Consider the following 16137-nt stretch of genomic DNA (forward strand, 5'->3'; position numbering starts at 1 on the left):
GAATAAATGAGAAAGGAGTTTCTAGTTACAAGGAGGCATTCTCCCCTGTTTCTCTCTGGGAAGTTGCTCAAAAGCAATGAGGAAACTGAAGAACAAAAATATATAGTCCAGGGCTTCCCTGGTGGTGCAGTGGTTGAGAGTCCGCCTGCCGATGCAGGGGACACGGGTTCGTGCCCCGGTCCGGGAAGATCCCACATGGCCGCGGAGCGGCTGGGCCCCTGAGCCATGGCCGCTGAGCCTGCGCGTCCGGAGCCTGTGCTGTGCAACGGGAGAGGCCACAACAGTGAGAGGCCCGCGTGCCGCAAAAAAAAAAAAAAATATATATATATATATTTATATATATATATTTATATTTATATAGTTCATCTTCTGTGAACTAGGAAACAACTTGAGACCCAAACCCCAACACTAGGAAGGACTCTCAAGAGCTGTCAGGATGACCCAAGCAGCCTTGCATGAGGGAGGAGGCAGAGATGATGCTATGGCTGAAGATTTCCAAAGGAAGCAACGAGGTGTTTCTCAGAGTGTACTTTGCAAACCTCTTGGAGAAAAATGTAAAACCCCACCGTTGCAATAGTGTGAATATGGCATACAGATTGGCGGCAGCACCTTCTAAGGAGAGGTTAAATGAGAAGTTATACAGATGCCACTTTGAAGGAGAAAAAAAAATCTGGCTGTCCTCAGATTTCTCCAAAACAACACTCATCATTGAAACATGTAGAGCAATGCCCACAAAAAAAATTTTTTTTCTTTTTTTTTTAAATTCTGGCTGCATTGGGTCTTTGTTGCTGCACGCAGGCTTTCTCTGGTTGTGGTGAGAGGTGGCTACTCTTCATTGCGGTGCACGGGCTTCATTGCAGTGGCTTCTCTTGTGGAGCACAGGCTCTAGGCACACGGGCTTCAGTAGTTGCAGCACGTGGGCTCAGTAGTTGTGGCTTGCGGGCTCTAGAGCGCAGGCTCAGTAGTTGTGGTGCACGGGCTTAGTTGCTCCGTGGCATGTGGGATCTTCCTGGACCAGGGCTCGAACCCGTGTCCCCTGCATTGGCAGGCGGATTCTTAACCACTGCGCCACCAGGGAAGCCCACAAAAACTTTTAAAAAATAATTTTATACCCAGATGTTTAGATCAGGTTTCTTAGTTGCAAACCAGGAGTCAACAAACTTTTTCTGTAAGGGGCCAGATAGGAAAAACTTTAGGCTTTCTGGGTCATATGACCTCTGTCACAGCTATTCAGCTCTGCCATTGTTACACTACATAAACAAATGAGTGTGGCTGTGTGCCAATAAAACTTTATTAATAGACACTGACATTTTAATTTCATAAAATTTTCATGTGTCTAGAATGATAATCTTTAATTTTTTTAATCCATTGAATAATGACAGATAGTGGGTCCAATTTGGCCCATGAACTGTGGTTTGCAGACTATTGGTTGCAAACAGTAGAAACTGACTCACTTAAGCAGAAAAAGGAGATTTTTGAAAGAATTTTCGTTAGCTCACAGGATTGTTGGAAGGCTGGTGAGTTAAGAGGATAAGCTTCAAGGAGCAATTTCTGAAATTGGCCTTAAAAGGAAGCTGCTACCACCCTACTGCCTCACAAGGCACATGTTGCCTTCATGTCCCATGGATGTCACTTCTGTACCAGGGACATGGGGAAACCAAAACACAACTTACAGCAAACTAGATGACTGGAAAATTAAAACCAAAAAAAAAAAAAGGCAATGTACACTGAACGTTTAACTGTAGGACCAATAAATGTGATTATTGCCATCGAACAGAATGTAAATATTAAGTCCTGATTTTAAAAAAGGAAGGAAGGAAAAGGTAGATAGTAGTGTAAATATGATGTCTTTGTGGGATAGAGGGTTAAAAGGTATTTAAAGATGATAAATCTATTAATAGTATAAAAAGTACATTTCACAAAAGTCAGCACAGATAACATCAAACAAAGTAAGGTGATAGACGAGAGAGAGCAGGAAGAGGAAATATACTACATAAATAGTATACACATCTACTATATGTTTATATAATATATACTTATGTAGTATAAATATACTATGTTAACATACATTGTTCAAAGAGGAAAATAACAGATACTGTTTAAAAGGTCAGATGTTAAAACTATTAGATGAAATTATAAACCTAAATTATCAGAAGAAACTCTTCTGTGTTTCTTAGATCCTCTGTTGTCTACTTGGCATCCATTAATCGCAAGGCCAAACTAATGTCCAAAGTTGTTTATATCTCTGCTGGGATCCAGCTTTCTCTGATTACAAACCTTCCAACAACAAACGCCAGTATCTATGTTTCACTTCTTGCCCAATAGGGGACATCCTCACCTCACCAGTTCCCACAACCACAGCAATAAACACTTAGGCTTCCCCCTTGCTCCCGCCTTCTGACCAGCCTTGATGCTAACCCCTGTGGTCCTTTGTGGTGTGGTATTGCCCACTTCTCTTGGGAAGTGTAAGTAATAAATTCTTTCAAAGGCAGTTGCCTCATGTCTGTTAGCTTACCATTCCTGATTAAAATAAATCCCAGGTACAAATTTTAGAACAGAAACATACAAAGCAAAACAAGAAAACATATCGTGGAAAGTTTTAGAAGTAAGAAAAGAGCCTAACATATTCATGACAGAAGTAAACCTAAACCTAAATATGTCAAATCAATAAACGCAAATGGGCTAAACTCGCCTATTGAAACAAAAGTCTTTCAGATGGGATCACAAACTCTTGTATGCAAGATGCACTTAAAGTCAACTAGAAAGTTGAAAATAAAAGTATGGAAAAAGGTGTACCAGGAAAATACAAACAGAAAGCAAGGGTGTCATCTTAATATAAAAGGAGACTGAAGTCAAGGCAAAGCTTTATTAAACAAAGAATATTTTCTATAATTCTAGGCAGAGCAGTTCATAAAATTATATAATAATTATGGATATGTTGCAAATAGCGTTAGGAAGCAGAAACTATAAGAGAGACCAGGAAATGCAGAAGTCAAGTAGTAAGAGACTGGTTTACTTCTCTCAGTTCATGGTAGTCAAGTGGATAAAAATTAAGAATAAAAAAGACATTCTCTAATAACACCATATACAAAAATAAACTCAAAATGGATTAAAGCCCTAAATATAAGACTGGAAACCATAAAACTCCTAGAAGAAAACACAGGCAGTACACTCTGACATAAATCGTAGTGGTATTTTTTTTTGGATCTGTTTCCTAAAGCAAAGGAAATAAAAGAACAAATAAATAAATGGGACCTAGGGACTTCCCTGGTGGTCCAGTGGTTAAGACTCCACACTCCCAATGCAGGCATCACAGGTTCGATCCCTGGTCAGGAAACTAAGATCCCGCATGTGGTGCAGTGTGGCCAAAAATATATATATATATAAATAGCTAAATAAAAATAGGGACTTCCCTGGCAGCCCAGTTGTTGGGACTCCATGTTCCCAGTGCAGGGAGCGGGAATGCGGGTTCAATCCCTGATCAGGGAAATGGGATCCTGCATGCCCCATGGGGAGGCCAAAAATATATATGTATATATAATGGAATACTACCTAGCCATAAAAAAGAATGAAAATTTGCCATTTGCAACAAAATGGATGAACTTCGAGGATATTGAGCAGAATATCACTGTAGATTACAGTTGAGTGGAGGGTGGGGTATAGCTATTGGAGTCAGGTAATAAATAGATTTTGGGCCCAAGTCCATCTTACAGTGGACCAATGGGTCCCTGAACCTACCCTATAGTTACTTCAGTTCCTGAATGCCTAATTGGAGCAGACATACTTAACTTAAAAAATCTCCACTTGGCTCCCTAATGTGTGGATCAAGGCTATTCTGATAGGAAGGCCATATATTATTATCATAGTATCGTGAGGCCAAAATAGTAAACCAAAGGCAATGCTGCATTGCTGGAGGAATCACAGAGATTACTGCCACCATTTCTTTTGGAAGATAAAGTGCACTATTTAATTCATTTTATTATAGAAGATGTCTTAGAAAGACAGCAGTAGAATGTTTTAAATTACTCTAATTGCAGCTGCAATTCCCATTGTATCCTCTTTACTAGAGCAAATCAGCGCAGCCCCTAGAACTTGGCAGGAAGCTATACATTTGGCAAATGCTATTTTCTCTCTCTCATTAATAAGAGAACACTGGCAGCAGTTTGCTTTCACCTGTCAAGAACAATATTTCTTCATTGTCTTATCTCAGGTCCGTGACAGCTATGACTCTCTGTCATAATTTAGTGTACAGAGACTTGGACCATCTCCCCATCCCATGGGATGCCAATTCTTGTCCATACACTGATGACATCATGCTGATAGAATGATAAGTGAGCAGACTATACTGGCTACCCTAGATACCTTGGCAGGTCATCCATACCATAACCTTGGAGGTAAATCCCACAAAAATTTAGGGGTCTGTCTCCTCAGTGAAGCTTCTGGATTCCAGTACTTAGGAGCATATCAGAATATACCCTGCAAAGTGAAAGACAAGTTGCTGTACTTTGCACCCCGTTACACTCTGAAAGAGTCACAATACTTGTCCTGCTTCTTTGGATTTTGGAAGCCAGATACAACACACTAGGTGTGCTACTTATACAATAAGTATAATCCATAATACTTTTAGTTTTGAGTGTGGCTCAGGGATAATGTGATTTATGAATTATATATTCATCCCTGTTTCTGGCACAGAGTTTCCCAAACCTTTGGAATTTCCTGAGCAATAAGCAAAAACATGGGAGCATTTTTTTTGTCATAATACTTGGTCTCTTGTCCTCAGTTCCCGAAATCACTTCAGAGCCATAAAAGTGAAATGGGTGTCTTATCACCTTTCCATCACTACGGGGTTTATGTTACTGAAGGGACTTTTGGAAAGCACCTAAGCGTTACTAGGGAAGCAACTACACAATCGGGGGTTGGAACTTTCAGTCCTACCCCCTGATTTCCAAAGAGGGGAGGGAGACTGGGGGTTGAATCAATGGCCAATGGCTAATGATTTAATCAATCACGACTATGTAATGAAGCCTATAAAAGTCCAAAAGGAGAGGGTTAGGGGCACTTCTGGATTGGCGAACATGTGGAGATTTGGGGTGAGGACATGGAAGCTCCACATCCTTTCACCATACCTTGCCCTATGCATCTCGTCCATCTGGCTGTCCCTGAGTTATATCCTTTTACAATAAACCAGTTATCTAGTGAGTAAATGGGTTTCTGGAGTTCTGTGAGCAACTTTAGCTAATTATTCACACCCAAGGAAGGGATTTGTGGGAACCTCTGATTTATAGCCAACTAGAGGCACAGGTAACAACCTGGGCTTGGGATTTGTATCTGAGGTAGAGGGCAGTCTTATGGGACTTCACCTGTGGAATCTGATACTATCTCCAGGTTGATAGTGTCAGAATTGAGCCAAATTGTAGGATACCCAGCTGGTGTCCAGAGACTTGCTTGGTTGTTTGGGAAAATTCCACCCCCCACACTGGAATTTGATCCAGGACCCAAATAGGCTCAGAGCAAGAGTAGGCTCGCCAGTTGGTTCAGGCTGCAGTGCAAACATCTTAGTGATGTTGGTGCTCTAAGTTTCTGTGTCAGATTACTCGATGGAACCTGGTCCCGGCAGGTCCTCATAGGCCAATCACGACATAGGCCTCCAGGATTGGCAGAAGTCCTGGTTCTCTTCAGCCAATAACTACTCCTCCTCTTCAGAAACAGCTCCAAGCCCTCTACTGAGCCCTCATCTACTGGCCACAGGACACTAAGAGGTATTCTCCGATCCACCAAGCCGTAATGTTGAGTGGGTGTAGCGGCATTCATCATAAAGTGAAAGGGGTGTATGGAAGAACAGGCTTGAGTTGGTCCCAAAGGCCCAGTATGTTTTCAGGAATGTGACTCACACTCCCAGTGAGTCTGGTCCTGTCATACTGCTCTCTCCCTTCCATATCTGAGGCCTCATAGGGTAGTTCAGCTGAGAAAGAAACATTTTGAACCTGGCTTATAGGTGGTTCTGCATGACATCTGGCACTAGCCAAAAGTGGCGTGCTGCTATATTACAGAATCTCTAAGGAGAACACAGTGTTCTGAAGAACACTGGGAAAAGGATTTTTTCCCCTGTGGGCATAACTTCAAGCATACATCATGTGGCTTAGCCAGTCAGGACGTATAAGAAACAAGATGGTCAAGCCTGTGCTTAACTTAGAATAAAAGCAAAAATACATGAAATGGCTTACAATGCCTTTCATATCTTGCCCCATGTTCACACTCTAACCTCAACTCCTACTGCGCTCATTCCTCTCACTCACTCTGTTTCAGCCACACTGGTCTCCTTGCTGGCCCTTGTACAAACCAGGCACATTCTACCAGAGAGTCTTTGCACATGCTGTTTCTCCTCTCTGATCTGCTTTTCAATCAAAGGGCCACATGGGTCATCCCCTCAACTCCTTTGGGTCATTACTCAAGTATCACCTTCTTAGTGACATCTTCCCTGGACATTGTTTAAAATTGCACTTCCCCAACCCTATCTTCCATCTCTGTTTCTCTGTTGACAATCTAATATACTATATAGTTTATTCATCTTGTTTATGTCTGTTTCCTCATCCCACTAGAATGTAAGTTCCGTGGGGATAGGAATTTTTAACTATTATCTTCACTGTTAAGTCCCCTTTTCCTATAATAGTACCTGGCACTGACAGGCACTCAATAAGTATTTGCTGAATGAATGAACATCAGTCTGGGGAAGAGGCTTGTGAATAAGTTTCTAAGAATGTACTCTGAGTGGGGTCCACATGAATGCGCACCAAAGGAGCTTTGCAACTAAACAGATATCACCTATTCCGTGGATGTCAGCTAGTCTCTTTCTACAGCCACCTCAGCCCTTGGCCAATGAGTTCATGAACAAAGTGACCACGGGGCCTGGGGTTGCAGTTAGGCATGTGCTCAACAACATGAACTTCACCAAGACTGACCTAGACTATCACCATTGCTGAGGGTCTAAGTTGACAGCAGAGCAACTTATCTGAGACAACACAGTGCCAAACTTCAGGGGGATGAGCTTGCCACTTGGTGGCAGATCAATTACTTTGGGCCGCAAGAGGGCAGCAATTTGTTTTCTCTGGAAGAAGTGAGCTTATTTTGGATAGGTCTGCTCTTGCTGCCTTACTTCTTTCAGCAATGCCATATGTGAATTTATTAAACTTATTTACTGTCACGATATCCCACGTATTACTTCTCACCAAGGAAGTCATTTTACAACTGAAGAAGTAAGGCAATGGGTTGAAGTTCATGGGTACTGTCTTTACCATGTACCCCATCACCTAAGAGCATCTGGCCTGAGGGAACACTGGAATGGACAATGAAAAATCAGTTATGATGCCAGCTAGTTGATAATATCTAGCAAGTCTGGGGTACTGTCCTACAGGATGAATTATTTTCTCCAAGCCAGTGACCACTTTATGGTGCTGTTTCTTACACAGCCAGAACACATTGGTCTAGGAACCAAGGTCTAGGAACACCTTGTCACTGTTACTTCTAATTATCCCTTCATAAAGTTTTTGCTTTGCATGCCCATAAAATTGGGCTTTACTAGCTAGAGGTCTTACTATCCAAAGGAGGAATACTTCTACCAGAAGACAGGACAATGAATCCATTGAACTGGATGTTGAAACTACCACCTAAACATTTTGGCTCTTGTGCCTATGATGTAGAAAACATAAAGAGGATTAGTGGGCTTCCACTTGATAATTAGGAGAAAACTGGGTCACTGATATAAACTGGGGCATGGAAGACATTTCCAGAACTTAGAGGGTCTTCTAGGGCAGTTCCTAATATGTTCACATCCACTAATAGAAGGTGGTAGAAACTATAGGCAGGATCATTATGGGCTCAGACACCTCAGGATGAAGCCTTGAGTCATCCTACCAGGTAGAGAATCCAGACCAGCTGAGATGCTGACCGAGTAAAAAGGGAATACAGAATGGGAATGGAGAAAGATAGTTCTAAATATTAACTGGAACCTCAAGACCAGTTGCAGAAAGAAGGCCTGTATTTGTACATTAAGCAACTTGCCTCCCCCCTTACTTCCCCTATTATTTGAAATAAAATGTATTGGTAGTAGTCAACTTGATAATTTAGTCCTTTGGATAGAGGTTATCAAGCAGAGTGTAGGAATAAACACCACACAGTGAGTGATAGATCTTTATAGCTTCCTTTTATAAAGAAGGGAAATATGTTTTTTACGTTGTCATGTTAAGTTGCCGTTGTTATACAGATGTTTATGAATGGGTAGAATGAACATGTATGCATAGTGACTAGCCAAAGAGGTGAATGGTAGTAAATAAAGTGATTTTGATACCCGACACCCAATCCATCCTCCTAGTGTGCCTTCCTATAATGCAGAGGTTGGAAAGCAAAGAAACGCTTCCCAAAGTTTTTTTTTTTTTTTTGGCTGTGCCGCGTGGCTTTTGGGATCTTAGTTTTCCCACCAGGGATGGAACCCCAGGCCCATGGCAGTGAAAGCACGGAGCCCTAACCACTGGACCGCCAGGGAATTCCCTCCCAAAGTCCTTTTGCCACTTGAATTCTGAGTGTGAATTGGAGTCCACTGATTAGATTTGGAAGGTAGAATTGGAGAGCCGTCTTCCTCCTTCTTGCTGTTTTCTGCTGGCACATGTAGTTGAGGAGACATTTAATTTAACTTCTCTGCAGCAACATTCTAGCAGTTGTTAAGAGGCAGTTGTGTGGCAGGCCCCAATTCTCCACCTTTCTTGTTGTGGGGGTAGAAGCTCCCCTGGCAAGCCAGGCCTGTAGTGTTTTTCTGGGAGTCAGCCCTGGAGACCCAGCATGCAGCCCATTCCTCCAGCCCTTCCAACAATATTACAATCATCTCTGTTTTACAATCCTTCTTTTTAATGTGCCGAGAATGGTCTGCATTTCCCATAACTAAATCCTCACTGATATACCTTTATCCAAAGCACTCTACCCAGCTCACCTACTACATACTTAAAAAGTTATGAGGCAATATTAATTCATAAAAACTACATACTAGTTTTATTTGAAGTTATAGAGGTCACTATCAGAAGAACTAAAAAAAGCTATACCAGGTTTGCTCTGGAGCATGGGCCTAGGGGTGGAAAGGTAGAGTGTACATATTTGTTTTCATCATCAGCTTTTCTACACAATGGAATTAGTTACCGTATATATAAAACTATATATATATATATATATAACTTGATAAGATAGACATAAAAATAAATGAAAAGGTTAAAAAAATTGAGTGAGATTTTGACATTTAACTTGAAACTATTTTTAATACACAGACTTGCAAAGTCACTGAATAATTCATTAAGACGAGAACCTCAGCCTTACTGCCATATACAAATAATAATTTCAACAGACTTCTTCTAGATATATTGAAAACACTGGATAGCCTGAAAACTTCTCTTTCTCAAAGAAGGTCTATTATCTATAGTATTGGAAATGGCTCTCCTTCTCAGTCCTGAGAAGCACTGTATTCACAGGTTTGGCAGGCAAAATGTCATCCCCCCTCCGATGACATCCACATCCTAGTCCCCAAAATCTGTGAATATGTTAGGTTATACAGCAAAGGAAAATTAAGATTGTTAATCAGCTGGTCTTAAAATTGGGAGATTGATTATTCTGAATTATTTAGGTAAGCTCAACATAATCAGAAGGAATTTAAAAGTAGAAGAAGGAGGCAGATGGAGTCAGTCAGAGGAAGATGTGACTATGGAGAAAAGGCACAAAGAGAAGCAATCCTGATGGCTTTTTAGATGGAGGAAGAGGGGCATCAGGCAAGGAATGTGGGTGGCCTCTAGAATCTGGGAAAGGCAAGGAAACAGATGCTACCCAGAGCCTCTAGAAAGGACCATAGCCCTGTCAATGCCTTGATTTTAGCCCAGTGAGATCTGTGTTAGACTTCTGATCTTCAGACCAGTAAGATAATAGATTTGTGTTAAGGCACTAAGTTTGTGGTAAGGTGTTGCAATAGCAATAGGACAGCGATACAACATCGTATAAACAGTATTCTAGCAAAAGGAGCTGATATCTAGTCATGACACTGAAAACCAGCTGTAAAAAAAAAAAGAGGCAAGTCATGCATTTTGTTGTCTCCTACTCACTGAATGTTTGGAGAACCTCTCAGTGAAAAAGACTCTTAGCTAACATTTCGGTTGTGGAAGTTTTTCACATTTTGTCATTGACACCTTCACTGTGAGACAGTAAGAAAGATGCCTTTTTTGCTATAGTTTCTGTATCATCAGAGGTTACCCAAACAGCAGCTGGACTATGAGAGGTTCTCAGTGAAGGGTCTGGGATGAAGGACACACCCCTTCACCAAGGTGATGAATAAAGAAGAGTGAGGCACTGAAATTTCTTGGTTGCTAGGTTGACATCTTTAAAAGCTGAGGTGTTATCCCCATTTCTTCTCTGCTTAATATGTTAAATTAGGGGCCATAAAGAACAAGCACAAGATGTGAACGTGGCAAAGAGTTCACATCTGAACTCACAACCTGAGCTCTGAACACAGAAGTGTGAGTGAGCATTGCCCACAATGGTTATGACCATGGGGTTGGTGAGAGGGTCTCCTGGGCTATAGAAATCCCTTGAAATTTTACCAAAATTTGTATTGCTTATTTTTTATAGCTTTCATTGGATTATATAGGAAGTCTGCAAAACATTCCATGGAAGATGCTTTTGATCTTTTAGGGGCTGGAGTCCAGACAGCTTGCAATGTAAGCTCTCTGAGAACAGAGACATGTAGATTCCCTACAATCTAAACATGAGTGGTATAGAAGAATTTTCTAATTGTGGAAGAAAGGAAATAATATGTTTAGTTTAATTTGCTTCCTGGGAAATGGGCTTGGAATTGACAAAACATAGAAGAGGTGGCGGTAGCCAAATATCAGAGGGTGGTTTTAGTATCAGAAAACCTATTCCAAACTGTGGCTGATTTGTATACAAGTTGATATACTTTGGTAACAGCCAGTTTTACTGGGTAAAAATCTCAGTTTTAGTGAGTGGGTAAAGACTGAAGAATATTTCAAAATGGATCTAGCCCTGTATTTTGTTCAAAATATAAGAAGAGTCATAGTTTAACTCAAATTTCGTCAAGAAACACAACTGTTTTCTCTACTAGTACTGAGCCTCTCAGCCCTACACCACCTTTTCCTAGATATGAACACGTGCTCCAGAATTAAAGTTATTAAACAACCTGATTTAACTGAAAAAAAATAATAATGCTGGGAATTCCCTGGTGATCCAGGGATTAGGACTTGGTGCTTTCACTGCCAGAGCCCAGGGTTCCATCCCTGGTCAGGGAATTAAGCTTCTGCAAGCTGCGCAGTACAGCCAAAAGAAAAAAAAAAAATAATAATGCTGAGTTGTGTGGAGACGTGGCTTCTAAAAATATGAGGACTAACAAACTATTAAGTTTTCGAGGAATATGAGGTACGTATAGGAAATCAGTAGTTGAAGAATATTTATTACATTCAAAAACACTTTAAAAAACAAAATTCTCAAATTTGTATTCACTTTGCAGGTATTATATAACCCCTTTAAAATTAACTAAAGTGCTGAGTATTCTATGGAGGAAAAAAATTATCTTGTGCTCACATTTGAAGGTTTCTCTCAGAAGTAAACCACTGAAAGAATCCACAGTATTGCTTTAAATTTTTTCCATTGGGGAGGGGGGTGTGAAGGTGTTTATCATCTTTCAAATTCAGTCACTTGTCCTGAAATGGATTGGATAGTTAGATGATAACATTAAAATAGGTCTCTCTAAGCTATAGAAAACAAGATTCTTAAATTTTTGACAAGGAGAAATGGAACAAAAAATAAAGCAAGTCATACACTAAATAATGTTAAAAATCCTGCTGTTACTTTAAAAATATTTTACTACTGGGAATTCCCTGGTGGTCCAGTGGTTAGGACTCGGTGCTTTCACTTCTGTGGGACCAGGTTCAATCCCTGGTCAGGGAACTAAGGTCCCACAGGATGTGTGGCACGGCCAAAAAAAATTTTTTTTTATTACTAAGGGAAAATAGGACAAAAGTATTAAACCCAACTCTTTCACTTCCTTGTTTGTAGATAATGCCTGCCTATGTGACTGTTTTTACTTCCTTTGAAGCTTCCTACAAGAAATGAACCATTTATATGAGTTTTTATAAACTCTTAGCTAAAGACTTGTTCACATATTCTCAGAAAGGAATAATCAAAGGCTGGCACTAGAAATTGACAAAAAAAAGAATTTACTTTAGATCTCTTAATAATTTAAAGAGCAATCTAAATTATAGAATTTATATAGAGTTCATCTCTGCAGGCCCTGAAGAGCTTGACCCTACCACTAATGCCCTCTCTTGGGTACACATGTTTCAAATCTAAACCCGATCACTTTATTCCTTCCTGTTTAGACTGTTAGTTCATGTAGTTATTACAATGGTTTAAACCTGTACCTTATTTGTGTTACTAAGTATTCAAAATACCTTTGGGGTTAGGATGAGTAATTAAAGCTCACTCCTACAAAACTTAACTCTCCTTGATTCCTGAGGAGAGAAATAATTTCATTTTCCTGATTTGGCTTTAACTTCCAATTATTATTTATATAAGACCCATCCACTTGCAGAGCTATTTTCTTTGCACTATAATTATTTTCTTCTGGTCCCAGGAAACAGAAAGTGACTCAAGTTTATTGTATCCCAGATCGAACAACTTAATATAAGTAACAAACACTATACCTTATTGTATGTCTAATATAAGAAGAGGGTAAACATATCTCTATGTTTATCAATAGACTATTAACAGAAAATATTAACAAATAGATTTGGGATAGTTTTCTTTTCAAAAAGCTTATGCTTCAAATAGAAGTGACAAGTGGGAAAGAATGAGTGGGTTGCAGAATTTTCAAAAGCCTAAAACCAGGATCCAGGAATCTTTAGCAGAGGTAGGATGTGCCTATTTTCAGCACAGCCCGACCTGCACCGCTTTGCAACTAACCAAGGAAAGCCTGAGTGGCGAGACAATACTACCCTCTAGGGGCAACATTTTTACTTTCACAACTTCCACAGCAAAGGATCAATCAAAAGATAAGAAGCAATACACAGGGGCTTCCCTGGTGGCCCAGTGGTTGGGAATCCGCCTGCCAGTGCAGGGGACACGGATTCGAGCCCTGGTCTGGGAATATCCCACATGTCGTGGAGCAACTGTGTGCCACAGCTGCCACGGGCTGTGTTCCACAACTGCTGAGCCTGTGAGCCACAGCTGAGCCCACATGCCACAGCTGGTGAGGCCCGTGTGCCTGGAGCCCGTGCTCCGCAACAGAAGAGGCCACCGCAATGAGAGGCCTGTGCACCGCAATGAAGAGTGGACCCCGCTCACCGCAACTAGAGAAAGCCCGCGTGCAGCAACAGAGACCAACACAGCCAAAAATAAATAAATAAATTTATTAAAAAAAAAAAAAGCCATACACAGTATAGCTCCATAGCTCCGCTGTGACTGCACAGTAGATATTAGTAGCTATTGTTGTTAGCATTGATGCTTTCAAAGAAGTAACTTAAGCACACTGTCAACTGGCTAATTATTCAAGGTTATTTACAATCCTTTCTTTTCCTGTTTTGTTCTGTTAGAATTTACATGATTGACTACAGAAGTTGGGATAAGACACCTGACTAGTTTTTAAAAAAAATAATTCTAATAAAAAGGGTGAAGAGATAAAAATTGGAATTAATCTCAAGCAAGAGATTTAGGGCTCATAGACGGATACTTACTTGGATTCTTGTTACAGGCTTACTTTTCCAATTATTTTTTCCTAATTTTGGTAAAAAGTCCAGTGACAGAGATTCCCAATCCCTCAGACATATGAGCTGCCCACCTATTTAGTTAATCTTATTAGATAGAAATTAACTTATACAATTTATAAAACAGGGAATTAACTTATTATAAGTCAAATACTAACCGTAGAACTTTTAGGTTTCCTCTGCCCCCTGCCCTCCCCTAGCTGAATATGTTAGCAAATATGCTTCACTACTATTTTCTATGTGTATCCTAACAGCTTATATCTGGGATTGTTGTTTTACTGGGTTTCTGCATTTTCTCCACCCTTCATCCCAGATTAATCTGTTCATTTGTTGACACCTGTCATGTTCTAGAAAATGAGATCAAAGACTGATAGCTGCATGTTCTCCTGTCTTAAAATGTTAAGGAAATGGTCTGTTGGAAGCACTGTTACTTTTTAGTTCTATGTATTGAGCTGTCATTGACCTTTAGGCCAAAATGCCAGACACTTAACTGCCCTACTTTATAAAGACTTAGTAGTAATATCAGTAGTCCGTAGTAAAGCTGACTTTCTGTATTACATATACATACATATATATAATAGTTTCCTATATTTTATTTTATTAAACATTTTCCAGCTTTATTGAGATATAATTGACATATAACATTGTGTAAATTTAATATGATGATTTGATACATGTATATATTGGGAATTGTTTACCACAGTAAGGTTAGTTAACACCTCCATCACCACACATAATTATTTGTGTATGTGTGTATGTGGTGAGAATATTTAAGCTCTACTCTCTGAGTAACTTTGAAGTATATAATACAGTACTGTTAACTATAGTCACCATGCTGTATATTAGTGCCCCAGAACTTATAACTGGAAATTTGTACCATTTAACCAACACCTCCCCATTTCCTAGTTTACTATATTTAAAGTGTGAGTTTTGTTTTAGTTGGGGGTTAATTTTTTCTCTAATTTTATATTGAAGTGAGAAACAGAAGAACATAATGAAATCACTACACAGACAACAGACAAAAGTTTTATTTTAAAAATTTACAGTTTAGTATAATGTAATTCCATACACAGAAATATACAAAAAATACATACGACTAAAATTGTATTTTAAACAGAAAACCATAAATTATATTTCATGGTTTAATTTCTGTGACTATTTTTTGCCTATGAGCCAAAAGGCTATCTCCAAACAATAAAGCAACTAAGTGAAGAGCTCAGGTGTTATTCTCGATGGTATCATTCTTGATGGCCCTGGATAAAACTAGATTACCATAAATTGATAGTACATAAATTGAATAAATAATTAAACATTAAATTAGAATTTAGAAAAAACAAGATTAAATACCAAAAGGAATAGAAATAAAAACTATCAGAGCAAGAAATGAAAAAAACATGAAGAGAAAAGCAAGTAAGATCATGCCCTCATAGCAGGAGGCAGATGCAGCAGGACTGACAGCTTATGGAGCACAGAGAAGAAAAAATCCCAAGAGACAATGAGAAAGTGTCCTAAATTAGGAGAAGGTGGAAAGAGTGAGTAAACGGAAAGAGTAAACGCAGGTCCTTGAGTGGAAGGGATAAGAGACTGAAATACTGCCCACTCCCCCCTGACAGGATTATCCAGAAAGTCTATGTATCAGTTGTAGGTATTTGATTCCAATATCATTGTTTTTTAAAAGAATTATCCTTTTTACATTGCTAGTACAAACACTTAATTTTTCTCTCAATATCAGCATTTCAATATGTGTGCAAGAAGTTGAAGATTTCTTTTGATAAATACTCAGCTCTACAATGACGTTCAAATTCAATTGGTCTTTCCTAAGCTACCTGAACTAAGTTTAAGATCAACTTCAATGTGGGTCTGTCAGCACAGACACGGCTGAGGGGGATGGTGCAGAGGCCACAAGAACCATTCAAATTCACTGACATAGACTCTACAAGAAAACAGGTCTGCAACATTAATAAATATTAATAAAAACAATATAGCAATAATCAATATAATTTATAACTTCTATATTAATCATTAATGTATAAAATTTGTCAGTTAATTAACGATTCTTATTTTGGATATTCCTCTAATAAACACGTTTCTTAACCTCTCTAAGCCTAAATTTCCTTATCTGTAAAAGTAAGATACTAATGGAACCCATCCGAGAGTCGCTGGGAAGATTAAACGGGATGATGCACTCTAGCCTGGCTACAGTAAACACTTTTTTCAGGTAAACGATCAGTAATTGCTAGTACTGACATTTTCTAACACCCATATTTTTGGGCATATGCAACGCTCAAAAGAGGGAAAAGAACAGAGAGCTAGTATTAAACACTTCTTCTGTATC

Source organism: Lagenorhynchus albirostris, chromosome 15, assembly GCF_949774975.1.
Source record: "Lagenorhynchus albirostris chromosome 15, mLagAlb1.1, whole genome shotgun sequence".
NCBI lineage: Eukaryota > Metazoa > Chordata > Mammalia > Artiodactyla > Delphinidae > Lagenorhynchus > Lagenorhynchus albirostris.